The sequence below is a fragment of the Tachysurus fulvidraco genome, chromosome 12 (assembly GCF_022655615.1).
Source record: "Tachysurus fulvidraco isolate hzauxx_2018 chromosome 12, HZAU_PFXX_2.0, whole genome shotgun sequence".
Taxonomy (NCBI): Eukaryota; Metazoa; Chordata; class Actinopteri; order Siluriformes; family Bagridae; genus Tachysurus; species Tachysurus fulvidraco.
Window position 1 is genome coordinate 11,590,232 of NC_062529.1, and position 16,539 is coordinate 11,606,770.

The window sequence follows — 16,539 nt, forward strand, 5'->3', positions numbered from 1 at the left end:
GCCTGTTTAAGCAAATGAAACATGACAAATGTACATAACTGTTTTGATGTACATAATTTGCTGCTTGCACCATGTCTCACTGTGATAATACCACTGTGACATATATTGGAATATCCAACATAACTGAACACACTTTGAGTAAACAATTGAGACCCCTTTAGGAGAATTTTTTTTGTCTCTTCAACAGACAGAGTGCCCTCATTATGTGATCTCTGTAAAGTGCTTTTTAAATAATTGAGGGTAAACACGCACATTTAGACACCTTAAAGAAACCCCTGCGGCTCTCAGCAGAGGTGCCTTATAAATGAGAGTGCACTGTTGGTGGGTAAGAGATGATATCACAGCTTTCGTGCGATGAATTATTCCAAGTGTGTGTATGCGTGTGAGAGAGAGAAGGAGAGAGTGCTTGTGTGTAGGCCTAAAGCAGTTTTTCCAATTAAACGGGCTCCTCTCTCTCACCCCTCAGGTTCTAATTTTGTGCCACATTAAGGAAGTGTGGTGCCATTGAGGACACAGAGCCACATTTTCATAATTTGCTGCCTCAGTGTGCGATGGTCCTGCTGGAGCTGTGGCCATGTCTGAATGCCAGCCTGGGGAGGAACAGCAGCCTGCCTTCCACTGGGAAGAGAGAGACAGACAGTAAACAAGTGAGATACTGTAATTGAGAGAGAAAAAGAGAACCAGAATGAGTGCAAACTCTTTCCCGTCAACAAAGGTAATAGTGCAGTTTAAATATTGATTTGTACCCCTTTAATATTATGCTCCAAAAAGTAAAAAAAAATGTCTTCTTATAGATATTTATTGTCTGCATGGCTGAAAATCTTTGTTACCAGTCAGAGCATATCCACTCTTTCTCTTTCTTGCATTGAGAAGTACACAATGCTCATAACTCCCTCCGTCCTAGCAATAGGGTTACAAATGATAAGTGCATCAGTGATAAGGATTAACAAGGTTTACCTTGCATAGTTTCAGTAGTTTATGATTCATAATGATGACAAACATTGAAACAGGGATTGCTTCGTTGACAGTTTTTTTTTTTTTTTTTTTTTTTTTTTTTTAATGTTTCTTGTGGAAAATATTTGTGGAAGGCTTAAAGGGATGAATCACATTTTGAAAAGTTTACATTTCTAGCCTGACAGACAGGAGCTAATCGTGCCGTTGGGGGAACGTTTAGAGAATGTGTCATAATGGCCAACACCAGCTAATCTAAAAAGCTCCCCATTTACAAATGGAAATCCCAGGATCCAATTGGGCTAATGAAGAGAGTTGAGCGGGATAATAAGATGTGCTGTAATGCTGTGTAACAGGCCTGTAATGCTGTGTTGGTGGTGGAGCTGGTGTTGTGAGTTGTGTGTGACAGACTGAAGAGACTTCCAGAAGCCTGGAGGCCTGGCCGATGCGCCCTGCTCTTCTCTGAGCTGAGAGCTGCCTGGTTACTGCTGCTGGCCTGTTTATTCCTGAGACTCTGGATCAAAAATATCATCCTACAGTATGATCCCAAAATCCCTGAGTGCAACACCAGCTAAACCACCATTATTATACTTAATATGCTGTACACACAGTTTGCTTTATATTATTAATCATTGTGAATCAGATACTTAGACAGTTGGTAACATGTACGTTTGCAAACAGTGAGAGTGAATTATTGTCTTTTATTAATACTCAAAACTTTATTGGCAGGAATATCTATAAAAACACTGTTTCTAAAATGAATAAATATATGGTGTTGGGTCTTCTTCTAATAGTCTCTGGAATCTCTAAAAAGGTTGGAAACACTTGAACAGGGTGAATCATGGTGCATGGTTGTTTTTTTATGGGTTCTTGAGGTTTCCCCCACTATCCAATAACATGCTGGTAGGTCGATTGGCTGACACCTTTTCATATGGTTTAGAGATATAAATTCTTCAATGGAAACTGAACAAAAGAATCATACAGAACCCTCTTGCCTCCATGACACTCCCTATCCTACAACTGTTTATCTTTATCCATTGCTTGAAACCTATCCAAACTGTAAACATATTAAACAATAATGATGGGTATAGTATGTTTTGAGATGAAAGGATTATGATTCAGAATTTTGTGTTGATTCTTTAACCGCTTTTTTTATTTTTTGGCCCTGGACTTGCTTAGTAACTCCAGGCAGGAGTGAGAGGCTGGAGACTGAGGGAGTGAGGAGGTTTAGGGGTGGTTCAGGGGTTAGGCAGCAGTGGGAATCTCAGTCCGAGTGCTTTGGGCACACCTAACAGGAGTGAGGTCTCAGCACTGCAGCACAAAGAAATAAGTGTGGCTAAATAACTGGCATTCAGTGGGCAAAGGGGCTTAGACAATGGGCTTCCTTCTGCTGATGAATTATATACAGGTGTGTATATGCTTGTGCCTCAGTGCACCTACTTGCCTGCCTAAGACTCAAACTTTTGGAACTTACAAAATTATCACACATTTTCATATGGTTTAGTGTATATAAACACTTCTCAATGGAAACTGAACAAAAGCATCATACAGAAGTTGAATTATATATATCTCCTGATCCTGTGGCCATACAACTTTCTGTACATATTGTCTCTCTCTCTCTCTCTCTCTCTCTCTCTCTCTCTCTCTCTCTCTCTCTCTCTCTCTCTCTCTCGCACACACACACACACACACCTGCACCCATCTTTCTTTTGGAACAAGCCCTCCCCCTCTCACAGAGTGCTGCTTCTGCAGATGTGCACAAACAAGAGGAGATTAAAGCAAAACGAATCTAAACATACAAACGGAATTAGACTAACGGGTGCTGGTAGCCTGCACACTGTGATAAACACACTGACTCTGCGTGTGTGTATGTGTGTGCACGAGAGAGTTTGCATGAGTATGTATTTGTGCGTGTGTGTGCTTTTCAGTGTCTAGGGGATTAACAGTGGTAAGGTGTGTATGTCAGGGTGATTGCTTTTGGGTATTGTGAGGTGGTGTTTGTATACTGTGTTGTGGTTTTTTGTAATTATGTTTCCTCTTAATTTGTGGCTGACATCTGTCTGAACCGGTGTGTGTACGTTCGTGTGGATCTCATACACAAACATATGCCTCACCAGTTTGAACTTTCTCTTCATACTAGTTTTTCTATTTTGTTTCTTCTTTTTGTGGAAATTCTACGTATACATGTGTATACCATGTGGAAGTTTAGTATTCCAAACTGTTCTTGAATGTCTTGAAAGCTTCTATATCATAGCTTTTAAGACATTCAAAAACATTTTCACCTCTTTGGACCAGTCAATTATTTTTATGTGGTTCTTAATGCTGGGATAATTAATTTGATGTTTTTTCCCCAGCATTCATCATTACTACCTACTCGCTTGTAGAAATCCTCTGGTCAGGCTCATGTTAGATACATAATTCATCCCAGGAAAGGCATGTGGAGTGAGTGCCATTCCCAGGGTGGAATGAACACCACATTTACACACACATTCACATGTATGATATTTTATCATGTGATCGCCCATTCACCGAACAGCATGTTTTTAGAGAATTTGAGATAATTATATACACACAGAGAGAACATACAGCACCAAACAGTCTATTAATATACAAATTGTGGCCTAGTGGACTACTAATAGGAAGGGAATATGGCTACCCATCACCCATATTGTAAACATTTTTAGATTAGATGTTGTGCTAAATGCTTCTTGACGTTCACACAAACATCATTTAAAGTAAGTGGTAATGCACAAAACTAATTCTGAATACTACTATACAGGCTGATAATGGCCCAAAGATTTTAATTGAACGTATTTGTGCTTGGAAGTGATGGATGCCCTCATCGGATCAATTGACAATTTTAATATCCTGAATACGTGTGTGGTTTCCACTGAAAATGCAGATCTTGCTCATGAACATTGCTAAATGGAATCACTTTTTAGTACCACAGCTCTGGTGTTTAGCATAACATAAGTAAGTTAGTGTAAAGATTTCAAGTCTAGTTCACTTTCAAACTTTATAAATACCAAGAGGTTTGATAAGGGAACATATTCTTGAAAGTAAAAGTAGTTAAAAACTTTTATAGTAGTTATGTTTTCCAGCACTGCTACAAAAAATAATTGTAAAAATCGCCATGCTTCATGGCTCACAGAGGTCTCCAGACCTCAATTTAAGAACCACAGATATGCTGTGTAATAAACACTGTGAAGGTTTATCACTTTTGAGTGAAAATAAAAATGGTATAAAAATACATTAGAAGGGAAAAGGCATGAGGTCTATCGCAAGAACACTGAAGAAACAATGGGTGATAAAGGGCTTGATAAATACTGTAATCACGATTGCTCAGCACTGAGTTACACTTTGCCACCTTTTCCATTTGAACCTGTGGAGAGATGTTTAACATGCTTGCCTGTTACTACTAGCAACAGCAATGGAACTCCGTTTTGAACTCTTCAAAGTCATTCACACACTAGTGTTGGAATAGTCAGCAGATTGAGGTGTGTGAGGGTGAGAGTGTGTAAATGGAGACTAATGGGCTGTTTTGATCACCTGTCTGTGTCTGATTTATGAGCTGCAGGCTACCTTTCCATCAAGTCCATCAGATGAGTGTGTGTGTGTGTGTGTGGGGTGTGTGTGTGTGTGAGGGAGGGGGTGTGGTCTAGCACACTGGGGTTCTGATGTGTGTCAGCTCTTCACACTCACCAACCTGTAATATTGCCATCAAAAATAAGATACTCGTTTATTGGAAATGAATAAACTTCAGTGTGGTATCATTTACACTTTCCTATTATACATAGATTACATGGATACAATCCTTTTACATCATGACATGATAGATTGTGCATATCAGAAAGAAAATGAATAGTGATTGAGATTTATTTCTGTCATGTTCTATATATTAACAGTGTAGAAACTAATGTAGCAGAAGCAAAAGGTGTCATCTCTCTTCTACCTGTTAGCACAGTTTTCCTGACACTCTTGCACACTTTCCAGTGCCTGAAAGCTGATTAACCTGGAGAGGTCTACAAAAAAGATTAAATTCTCTAAACATCTTAAACCCAGTGCCCTTTAAAACAAGCTTCCCAAGCACAATTATTCCATACTGTACACAACCTAACTATATCATCCTTTCATCTCTGTGTTGCCTGTTGGCCTGGTGTGGTACGGATTGGTGTTTTAGGTGCAACATGTGCCGAGAAAGTATTAAATGCACTGTTCAACACCACTGCCACGTGTGTTCAACTGGTATTAGTTAGGCTTTGGAGTTCAACTGACTATGGGGGTTTAGAGATGGATTTAAAGAGGAGAATAGAGGGAGGAAAGAGAGAGAACCTCTCAGTTGTTCTTGAAAAGCTGTGTTTATCCAGGATTAGAGACACCAACATGTTAATAATTGTTTCTCAGAGAACTGCGAAGAAGCACTTCCCCTGTAATCCCCTAATCAGACATTACACCTCTGAGCATACCCGCTACAGAAGCATGCAACTGCGCATGCTCACTTACAGGAATACACTCACCATCCAGTATAGAAGTGTAGAAAAACTCTCTTTAATAAAGAAACCACTAAGATGTTTTTAGAGCATGCAACGATGGAAAAAAAGTGAAAAATTAAAAGTACAACCCCTATTTAGCTCAACCTCATGTAATAGGTTGACTGAGCTACTCTCACAGCCCACTTTCCAGGTTAAAGTGTTCAGTTAAGCACCAGAAATCTAAGGATGACCAGTCCAGTGTGTCTGAGGACCAACAGCAAGAGGTGCGTGTGTATGAGAATTGCAAGCTGGGAGAATGACGGTGGGGGCCTCTCTCTACAGGCTGCCCAATGTGCTTACTATGGTGGAGATAAAAGTTTACCCTGTTCAATTAGAACTTTCTGATATCTTTTATTCTAGTTACCTTCAAGACTCGATAATGTTAAAATAAGTTCTTAAGACAAATTTACAGCTGCGTATTTCATATTGGAAACCCAGAAAAAAGACATTAGACTGTAAAATGTACTAACAAACAAATAGTACTTTTTCCTCAAACACATTAATAATTATGTGAAGAAGAACAAAACCTAGACAGAAATATTCATCACTCAGATTTTATGTTCTCATTAGTGAACACTGCAATTTTGTAACAATACAAAATCCATTATTCAAAAGCTAGAAAATCCATCACTTTTTACCGTGTATTATATTCTTCTTTTTCATTTAGATGTTTAACAACATGGCACATTTTGTTTGAACCCATTACCTTTTTTAAGTGAGTGACAGGTGTTTCTTGTTATCCAGATGTGCCTAGTTAGACTAATGGTTTAAGGGAATAGTACCTCTGAAAGACTACTGTAAGTTTGAGCCTTGCATTTTGCCTGTGATGACTGCATTTGCTGTTTCAAAGGATAAACCGGCATGAAGACCAGAGAGCTGTCTTTTGGGATAAAAACAATTCATTTTGATAAGCCATAAAAGTTCTGGAACCAGGAATACAAAGGTGATGGAAAGGCCAAAGTGTGAGAAAAGATCTGGTCATTACTCAAAACATCCAAAGCTCACTGGCCAAGCATTTTTTTGTAGAAATTGTGAAATTCTCAGGAGAACATTTGAATTTCCTGTGTGTGATCTCCCTTTAATTTACACAGAGATCACCCTTTTCTGCATTTTGATTTTTGATTGATTTTTGAACATTAACTGAAGCTCTGACCTCTTAACCCTAACCCTAACTCTAACCTTAGACATCTGTCTAATATTGTGTAACACCCTTTGTGTTGCTAAAACAGCTCCGATCCATCTAAGCATGGACTCCACAAAACCTGTAATTTGAATTTAAAATTATTTTAAATATCAGATTTTATGTCCACAGGTGCTCGAGATCAGATTTGGGGAATTTGGAGGCCATGACAAGAAAATAAATGTATTACCATTTCCCCCAAGCCATTCATGAGCAGTTTTTGCAGTATGGCACATTATCCTGCTGAAAGAGGCCACTGCCATTATAAATAGTGTTACCATGAAGGGGTGATCTGTAACAATGTTTTGGTAGGTGGTACAACGAAAGTGACTTCCACATGAATGCCAGCAGAATATTGCCCATAGCATCACACTATTCTCCATCACACCTTTATTGACTTTCCTTCATCCAATTGAGCATCCTAGTGTCATCTCTTCCCCATCCACATAATGTGTAAAAGAAAGCATGATTCATCAGACACACTAAAGCTCAATTCCTAGGGTTTTTTTTGTTGTTGTTTATACAGAATAGTAAAGAGAAAAATAAATACATTTGTTTTCATAGGAAAAAAACACATTCAACAATTATTTTTATTGCGTTTTACAAATGTTTGCTCTTATGATATTTGTGCCATTATAAACGTGTAATTTGCTTGGTAAGACGCATTTTCATAACTCAACTCAAGTGTTCAGATGTTTATTTCCTAGTGCCTGCTGTTTTTTTTCGTATTTACTTTTTTTTTTTTACTTCCATTCTTTACGGTGAGTGATGATTGTTTGTCTTTGCCCCTCCCTTGCTCCCACCCTAAGTGTGTATGGGATAAAGAGTGAGTGTAGGGGACACAGAAGGATTAACCTGGCAGAATGTAATTAGTGGTGCTGTTGTCTCTGCCCATGACCACCAAACTTCCAGTCCATCTCAGCCTGCCCTCTGATGGACAGACACTGTGGAAGGAGTGTGGAAATGTGTGTGAGTTTCCCTGTATGTTCATATAACAATGCCATGAAAAATAAATTATAAAATTCTAGAGAGGATGTGAGAGAGTCATGAGTTGTCAAGTTTATTTCGCATGACCTGCTCTTTACTGCAGCTAAAAGCTATGACTCTACTTTTGTTTTCTGATTAGTAATCTTGAAAAGGTGAGTACATTGTTTCTAATATCATTCATGCCAATGCATCCTAAGACTATCCTAACAGAGATTTCTACATGTGTCTGCCCTAAACATATTAATAAATCTGAAATATAATTTTTGACAAATGTCACTCTTATTGTATAATTATAGTAGGTTTATGTTCTACTTTTAATATTGGATGCTAAAGTTCAGTAAGATGCTGTATTTTGTGTTTTAAAATATTCAAGTGCCTCATTTAAAAGCTTTCAACACCTGTCCATTTAACCCTTACTGAACAGGCCTGATTCAGTAGCTTGAAAATGTAATCATATTTGCCAGTAAAAATCTATGGAGAAAGAAGCAAATATGTGTGCACATAGCAAAATTTCATGATCCCCACTTTTTGCACAGATATGTGCATATGCTGCATTAACTGGTTCAATAGTGAAATTAACATACACACTTTACATACACATAGAGTGGCAGATTGTGCTGTGGTTTTCAGAGATGTAACGAATGAGGAAAAGCACGTAGTTATCACCTTGCCCTTTCCCCCATGGACGGTGTGTTTCACTGTAATCATATAACTAAGCTACCTATTACCTCATCTAGAGTCCTGGTGCCCTGTGTAACCTCACCAGTGGATACACATACACACAAACACACTGAATTTGTGATGGTCATGTACAATAAGTACCTGCCGGCACCTGCTGAGAATTATGCGAAAATACTGTACAAAAAAACAGGAATATCTATGCAGTATCATAGCAGTGGTGTGCGATGGCATTTGTCAGATTTAGGGCATATCAGTGACATTTATCTTATAGTAACAATCATAGTAACAGACATGTAACATGAAAACGCACCCTGTGCATCAAATTCAAACACTCTCAGCCTTTAAGCCAGTGTGTCTCACTAATTACAGTTGAGTCTCATTAGAAAACTCTAGAGTGCTTTCTGCCAGCCCACCGGCTGGTATAGAGAGCAAGTCTGATAACATGGAACAAGTGGTGTGAAAGTCGACAGTTTCAAAAATTCAGTCATTTCCCATAGTTCTGGTTAGAGCTTTGACTTGTATATTGAAATCTAAAACACAGGAGCATTTAAATTTTTTGCACTTCAGCAAATGCCTCATTAAAATTATTCATCACCAAATAAAAAACACTATCCTGTACAACTTGGCCATCTAGAGATGTTTGGCGCTATTGTTAATGAAGCATTGACTGGATGTTTTTCATTACATGGAGGTCATTATTTCAGTGGCCATTATCTCTATTAACATAATAATGACAGGCTGAAATGTGTGTGTGAAGTAAAGAAAATAAGGATGAATAACTGCTGACCAACAAAGGGGTATTTATTGATCACAATCATGACAGCAATAAACAAACATCTCATTAGAATGCAGTGTGTGTTTTATTGATGAAAAAATTCCAGATTCCTCAGTGCATGATTAGGTATGCAATAATTGTGCAATAATGAGAGGTGCAAGTGTTGAAAACGATTTTTATTTCATTAATGCAAGTTTATTTTACTAATGCAATGAAAATGGGAAAATGGGTTTTACATCATTTCCATTCACTTTACAAACTTCCTAAAATAGTATATTAAATTATATAAAATATTATACTATAAGCTATGGTGTGGAACCACTATCAGGCATTCTGAGGCTTTCTGATTAGTGCATTAAAACAGAAATGTCAGTCTGCTCGATTCTTCAGGTGTCATATGCAGTGTGACATAGCTAGAGGCGTGATAAGTCATTTTAAAGGGGAATGAGAGGTTAAAGCTATCGCTCCCCATAGAGACTCCGACTTGACCTCTGCTGATTCTCTGGACTCCCTCTGGGAATAAGAAGTCAATGAAAGTGCATAGTGACCGCAGACAGAACAAAACATAGAGATCAACTCAATTTGGCTATATTTACACTGCTTCCTCATCTCTACAATGTCAAGCGATATCTCTAAGCCTTTAACAAAAGAACCCAAGTCTGTCTGCCCAGACTAGATGTCTGTGGATGTATACATGCATGGGTCATTTGACCTTGACCCATGTTGTTAAGAATGAGCTGAATGACATTTATGCAGTACACATTGTGAAAAGCATTTAAATAGTATTGAGATAAATAATGCATTTTCATGTAAGCTGTACACTAAGAGATTTCATACACAGCTGTGCGTTGTGAACTCCATTAGACTAGCCTTCTTACTGGATTTTAAATATATATGTAGCTCAGGAATGTGTATGGTTTAAGTATTTTTGATAAAGGCCCAAAGGTTGATATCAGACCCAACAAGTTATCCTGACTGTTTGTTCTATTGTGGTCAGACGAGCTGCTGAAAGGTAGATCCAAACGCTCAGGGAAATGGGTTCTACATAATTTACATTATTGTTCATAAGAAGTATGGTAGATTTTATGCAGTTCTAGATTTGAGTTCCTAAAAGCCTTCCATTAACTTACACTAAGGTTATCATAAGTAATTTATTCTGTACGGCCACAGGACTTGATCAAACTGCTGGATCTATCTAAAATTTAATTTTTTTTTGAGGTTTAAAAGATTTTAGTACTGTACTTTTTTGGTTAGTAAAGCGTCACACAAATGAAAAAGTTTAGGAACAATTGCCATAATGAATGGTGAACCCTAAATATTTTAGTTGAGTTCTAACCACATATAACCACTCATTCACAACTTTTTATAGAAATGTTCAAATAGCTGAATTCACTACAAACCATTCAACTGGAGCCAGTCGGCTAGTCTAAAGTCTGCCAGATTTGCTCCATAATATCCCCACCTGCTCCCAGCCTAAATTCACTGCCTACCCTGTGACTTGCAATAAATAGCCCTTTTGTCTGAGAGGAATAAAAACAAGTGGCTAAACGGCTGGTGTGGCACATGCAAGCCCAATGCCAGTCTACATTAAACATGTGGGCCAGGAGATGGTGGGCCAAATTTTACTCTAGTGAACAAGGATACTGATACTTGTCATAGCTCTATTGTGATTTTTTTAAAAATGTACACATAGAGGAAAATGTGCCTGACTCCATTCATTTTGGCTATCTGTGGGTCAACATTAAGCTGTTTTTTAGAAAATAATACACATTAAATACTCTACATTTTAACATATTTGTTAAATGACCACCTGTAAATTTTATAATTTTTATGATTATGAAAAAGTATATAGATAAATAATACAGATATAATCATGTAGATTTAGAACAATTACTAATGCCTTAGGCAAACCTGAGTAACTCTGTGCTCAGTAATAGTTACACAGCTCTCAACTACATGATCAAGTGCTCAGATGTCTTTGATTAGGATTAACTTTTCCCTTGAGCAGGTCATTGCTTTATCCCCAAACAATTAGGAGCCTGTGGACTAATTACACTGCCAGGATGGAACCTGAGATGTGAGGAGGGGTAACAGATTTGTGGGGATATGGAATATAAGTTTACATTTTACATTGTACTAATGTTTGTTTATTTATCTTTAGTGCTGTATCCTGGTCAGGGTTGCAGTGAATATAAAGCATGTCCTACACAGAGAAGAAGGAAGATATTATCTTTAGCATTGTTTATTGCAAATATAAGTATAGCATATATTTTTATACATAATATCGATTTCTATTTCTTATAAAAACCATACACCAGGCTAACACTTTCACCTAATTATTTCCAGTCCCTGTTACATTTTCTCACTAATGTATTATTTGCAGGAGATTAAGGGTGTGAGAGAGGTCATTAGACAGGTAAATGATGAGTAAGGCTGCCTCTTGAGCACCTTCCTAATTGGGATAATGACAAGTCCCAAAAGAACACAGAGTGGAGGGCTGCAACTACTACAACTCTGCAGACTCAATGTTGAGAAATACACCGATCAGACATAACATTATAAACACCTCTATAATATAGTGTAGGTTCTCCTTGTGCCTTAAAATCAGATCTGACCCATCAAGGTATAGATGGTTAGATGGGTTTCTTATCTTTGTTTTCTTATCTTTCACCGAGACATTAGCAGCAAGTCCCATAAGTCATGTAAGTTTCAGGGTGGGGCCTCCTTGAACAGACTAAAATCTTGTCTTCTTCTTTTGCTCCATGGTCCAGTTCTAATGCTTACCTGCACATTGTAGATGTGTATACTGTAGGTTTGGCAGAGGATAGGGGTCACAATAGAAACACTGACCAGTTTGCTGCTATGCTGCAGTTGTGATGCACTGAGTGTTCTAACTCCCTTCTATCATAGGCAGCATTAACCTTTTCAGAATTTTGTACTATAGCACCTCTTCTGTGGGTTAGGATTCAAAGAACTTACCTTTTCCTTTGCATTGAGCCTTAGTACCCATGACCCCTTTGTCCTTTCTTCTGACTATTTTTGGAAGTTAATAATCACTGTAAACTTGGTGCACCCCACAGGTCTTAGAGTTTGACAGACCCAGTTGTCCAGCCATCACAATTTGTCCCTTGTCAAAGTCAATCAGATACTTACTCTTGTCCACATTACTTGCATCCAACACATCCACATTGAGAAGTGACTGTTCACTTGCTAATATATCCCACCCCTGTTAAGACATAATCAGTGTTATTCATTATATATAATATATATAATACTCCATTATATTTTGATTATAGGAACGTTGAACCAGTATCTCTTCTATTTTCAGGTCATATCATATCCCAAAATGCATTTGTCTCTTTGTTGAGTTTTACCTCTGATGTTTCAATAAAGGAAATTATGGTTGTTTAGTTATATAACTGCTCTCTCCCATATCTTTATCAAGAATTTAATGGACTTCAGGAAAACACTAGGCATTAGCTAGATGTTCACTGATCACTGCATTTAATAATTTTAATAATAATTAATATAATGTTTTTTTGGTTTTTTTTTTTTACCTCCAAGAGTCTGTTTATTTAATACTACAACTGAAAATATAATAATATTAACGACAAAATACGATGTCCTCATTGGTTTAAATTATATAACGATTGGCAAATTTAGTCATGATGTGACAAAAATGATAGAACTGGATTAAGAAATGGACAATTCTTCTGTTGAACTGACTTTGATAATGACAATAATGATTATTTGTTTGTTTGTTCGATAGTGATACTATATACAAAAGTACAGTAGTAGGACCAAATCCTATGTAGGTCTACTTATAATAAAATTCTTCGAAAAAAGCATATTATTTTTTAATTATTTCAATGTGGAAAAAATGTAGGCAATTCTGTTTTTCAAATTTGGCCTGATATCATGAAAAGTAACAAAAAATAATAAACAGCACTTGATAATGTAATCACTCGATATCATATACATTTAAGCCTATAGGATCTGTGTGTGTGATGTATTTGTAGACTGGTGTGGAACTTCTGTGGTGAGCATGCAAGCATTAATTACGTTAATAAATAAGCTACTAAAGTCCCTTAACTTTCAGCAGTTGATATCAGCTGATATCAGGTGATTAGTCTAAGTTATGCTTCATACACATACAGTAGGTTGTCGCTTGCTAGGACTTGGCCAAGAAAGTTGGCTGATTGGTGAGTGCTGAAAGAACAGAGGGCCGTTGTTTAGTCCAACACAGTAACCAACGCGGGGTGCGGATTAGAGCAGAGCCCCACATGTTCCTCTAAGGCCGCGTTGTCCTTAATTAAAAAAGAAAGACGCTCTCTGCGGGACCAGAGGCCCCAAGGTTTGGGCCGTGTCTGATCCATGGGTGACTTCTGCACTCTTAAAGCAGCAACAATTTCAAAGTTAAAACCCCTGGACTCATTGTATTGTGTGTGGTCGTAATTGAGTATGCCTACCTGTCAAGCTGAAAAACACTTGACTGATTGACATTTTGAAATAAATAAAAAGTTAAATGTTCTGGAGTTCCACTGAAGTTTCCTGTTCTAAAGTTCAAAAATCTAAACTTCTTGGTCTAAAGTTTAAAAAATCTGACTCTACACATCAATCCCTTTATTATATTATAAAATGTTATAAATAGTAGAATATAATATATAATGCTATTCTTTCATTAGCCTTTACATCAGTAGACATAGCAGAATGTTGCCATGAGTAATACGAGTAAAACGAGTATGAATTTGAGTTCAGATATTTAAATATACAGAATAGCAAAAACTCTTGGTTAAACTTTTGGTTAAAATACTTTGCAGTGGAAAAAGTATATAGTAGTATTTTTTTTATATTATGTAGTTAATCTTTTTGGTGTTTTTTACTTAACTGTCACCAAAAAAAAATCAATTAACAGTTGATACAGCTGACACACGTCTGTCCCTGTACAAAAGCAGCAACTGTCACAATGACCTACATACACAGTAATCAGCTTTTAAGAGAAGAATTATAACGAGATGTGCATCAGTAACTCAGGCAAGCAAGTTTAAAATCACAATAGTTTTGTTATCTTTTGAGTTCTTATTTCTAAATATCACACTCGATCAATACAAATATGAAACTGATTTTTTTTTTAGGCAGAGTAAATGTTATCCTTTGTATAACTGAATAAATTTGTCCGGATTTAATGAGGATGTTTCCTCACTACAAATGAATCGGTAATTTCAGTGATTATTACTTTTAGTCTAAATATGTATAGGCTAAAGTGTAAATGAGATATATTTCCTCTGAGAAACGAATTTTTAGTGCAATTAAATTTGATCTATATATGTTTTAGTAGATTTCGATTATATAAAGATTTTACCTAAAAATATATACATTGATGACGTCACAATTCTTTGTATAGGCCTAAAGAAATATATACAGAGTTCAAAAGATTTTAGATCTTAGAGTTGCAATTATTCGTAATGTTAATTCACTATTTATTAATTAAATCGCAAATATTTGCACATTTAAAAGAAAGGCATGGCCTCCTCGTATTGTTGCGGTTTATTATCAGTAACAACTCATGAGATTTAAGGTAAACGATTAAAGAAAAGCAGGTTATTACTGTTTAATATGCGCATTTTCGGCTTCTCTTTATTCTCGTGTTTATTCATTCTTCCTTCACCTCTAAACATCGATAGTACATTTTGTGTTAGAGTCCAATTAAAAAAAAAAGTGAACTCGTATGTGAGTGTGTATAAAGAACATTTACATTTTCCCTTGGGTAGGTTTTTCATGAGTTCATCGTCGTTTCGAATTAGCCTATTTTATGTAAAAAATAAAATGATTAAATAAATAAATTATAATAATAATAATAAAACGCACTAGAATTCAGGAGTGGATTTGAGAGAAGTGATTTTCTTGTTATTGGAATATTCACTGTTGGTCATAACCCATTCCCTTTCTACTTTTCCGGAGAAAAGAAAATGAACGATTCGCTTTGGGCAACATCTTAACGTTTGGATTATTTCAAGTCATGCTTTTTAATGACCGTGTCTTTAGTAAGGACGTAAATGAAAGGGAGATTATTGGCAATGTCAAGCAGGCTAATTGAATGTTCAGCTGCTCATATTTATTGGCGCAGATCACGTCAAGTCATTTCACTGCCCCTCTCACTTTGCTTTTCAGTATAGTTTAGAAGGCTTTTCACCACTGGTCCATTATTTTCTCTCTTGCACGTCATACTATTCTGCTTCTTCTTTCTCATTAAGCAGCTCAGTATTCAGGGCGTTTTTGTTCAAGCACTTTTCTGTAAATCGCGTTTGATTGAAACAAACGGAAAAGATTCTTTGGGGTGGAGGCGATGCGGAGACATGGGGAAAAACATTGGTTATAATTAAATAGTAGAATGTAAAACAATACAATGACCGAGTATTTGTTATTTGTTTACTGATTATTATTATTATTATTATTATTATTATTATTATTATTATTATTATTATATTTTATGTTATTATTCTTATTCTTATAAATTTTTTGTTTGTTTGTTTTTAATTATTATTATTATTATTATTATTATTATTATTATTATTTTTAGTTTTTAGGTTTATATTATTACTTTACTGTTATATTAACCAAGTTCAGCCCGTTTACTCTTGGCTACGATGCCAATGCCAAACATCTCAACTGCTGTACAATAACAGGTTCAGTATAACGGTTCTGTGCCGATATGATGCGGACAAATCACGCTCCATTTCCACGTTACTTTAATAATATTATTATTTCCTCTGTAATTTTGGTTGTAGCGGATCTGAATGTGCCCGCTGTGTCCTCTGCCCTGTAAAAAAAACCCGGGGCAGGAATAGCGTGATTAGCGGCTCTTTGAGGCGCGGATTAGCGCCACTTTCCCAAGACCCCCATTCCCGGTGCCTAGACTCTACAAACGGAAGGACCGGAAACCGGGCTCCACAATGCAGAATAATTAAAGTATGAGTACACTTGGCTAATGGAGAGGTACGTTTAATTTAAAACCCTCATTAAAACCCTATTACACCATGCACAAGAGACATTTTTTGGTTAGGGTGATTTAGAGAAGTCTGTAACATCGTTATAATTGGATAACTACTTGTTTAGATTATTTACCCATATAGTTTATAAGTTCTACTACAAAGAATAGAAATTTATAAGGCTAGTCCTTCGTTTTTAATTATTTTATTTTTTTCTGAGGTAAGATAAACAAACGGAAAAATAGCACAGGCTGATAAAAGGGTTCTGTTTTCAAGATGCAATAAAAAGGTTATTTTTATAGACTAACCCAGCTACATTAAAAAGATTTATAATTTATAATTACAATTAGTTAAGACTAAAAGCTCTGATTAAATGAAACTAGGTAGTCGCATTGTTTTTCTTTAATTCGTTCAAATTAATCGTAGGCAAAATAACCTGGTTGG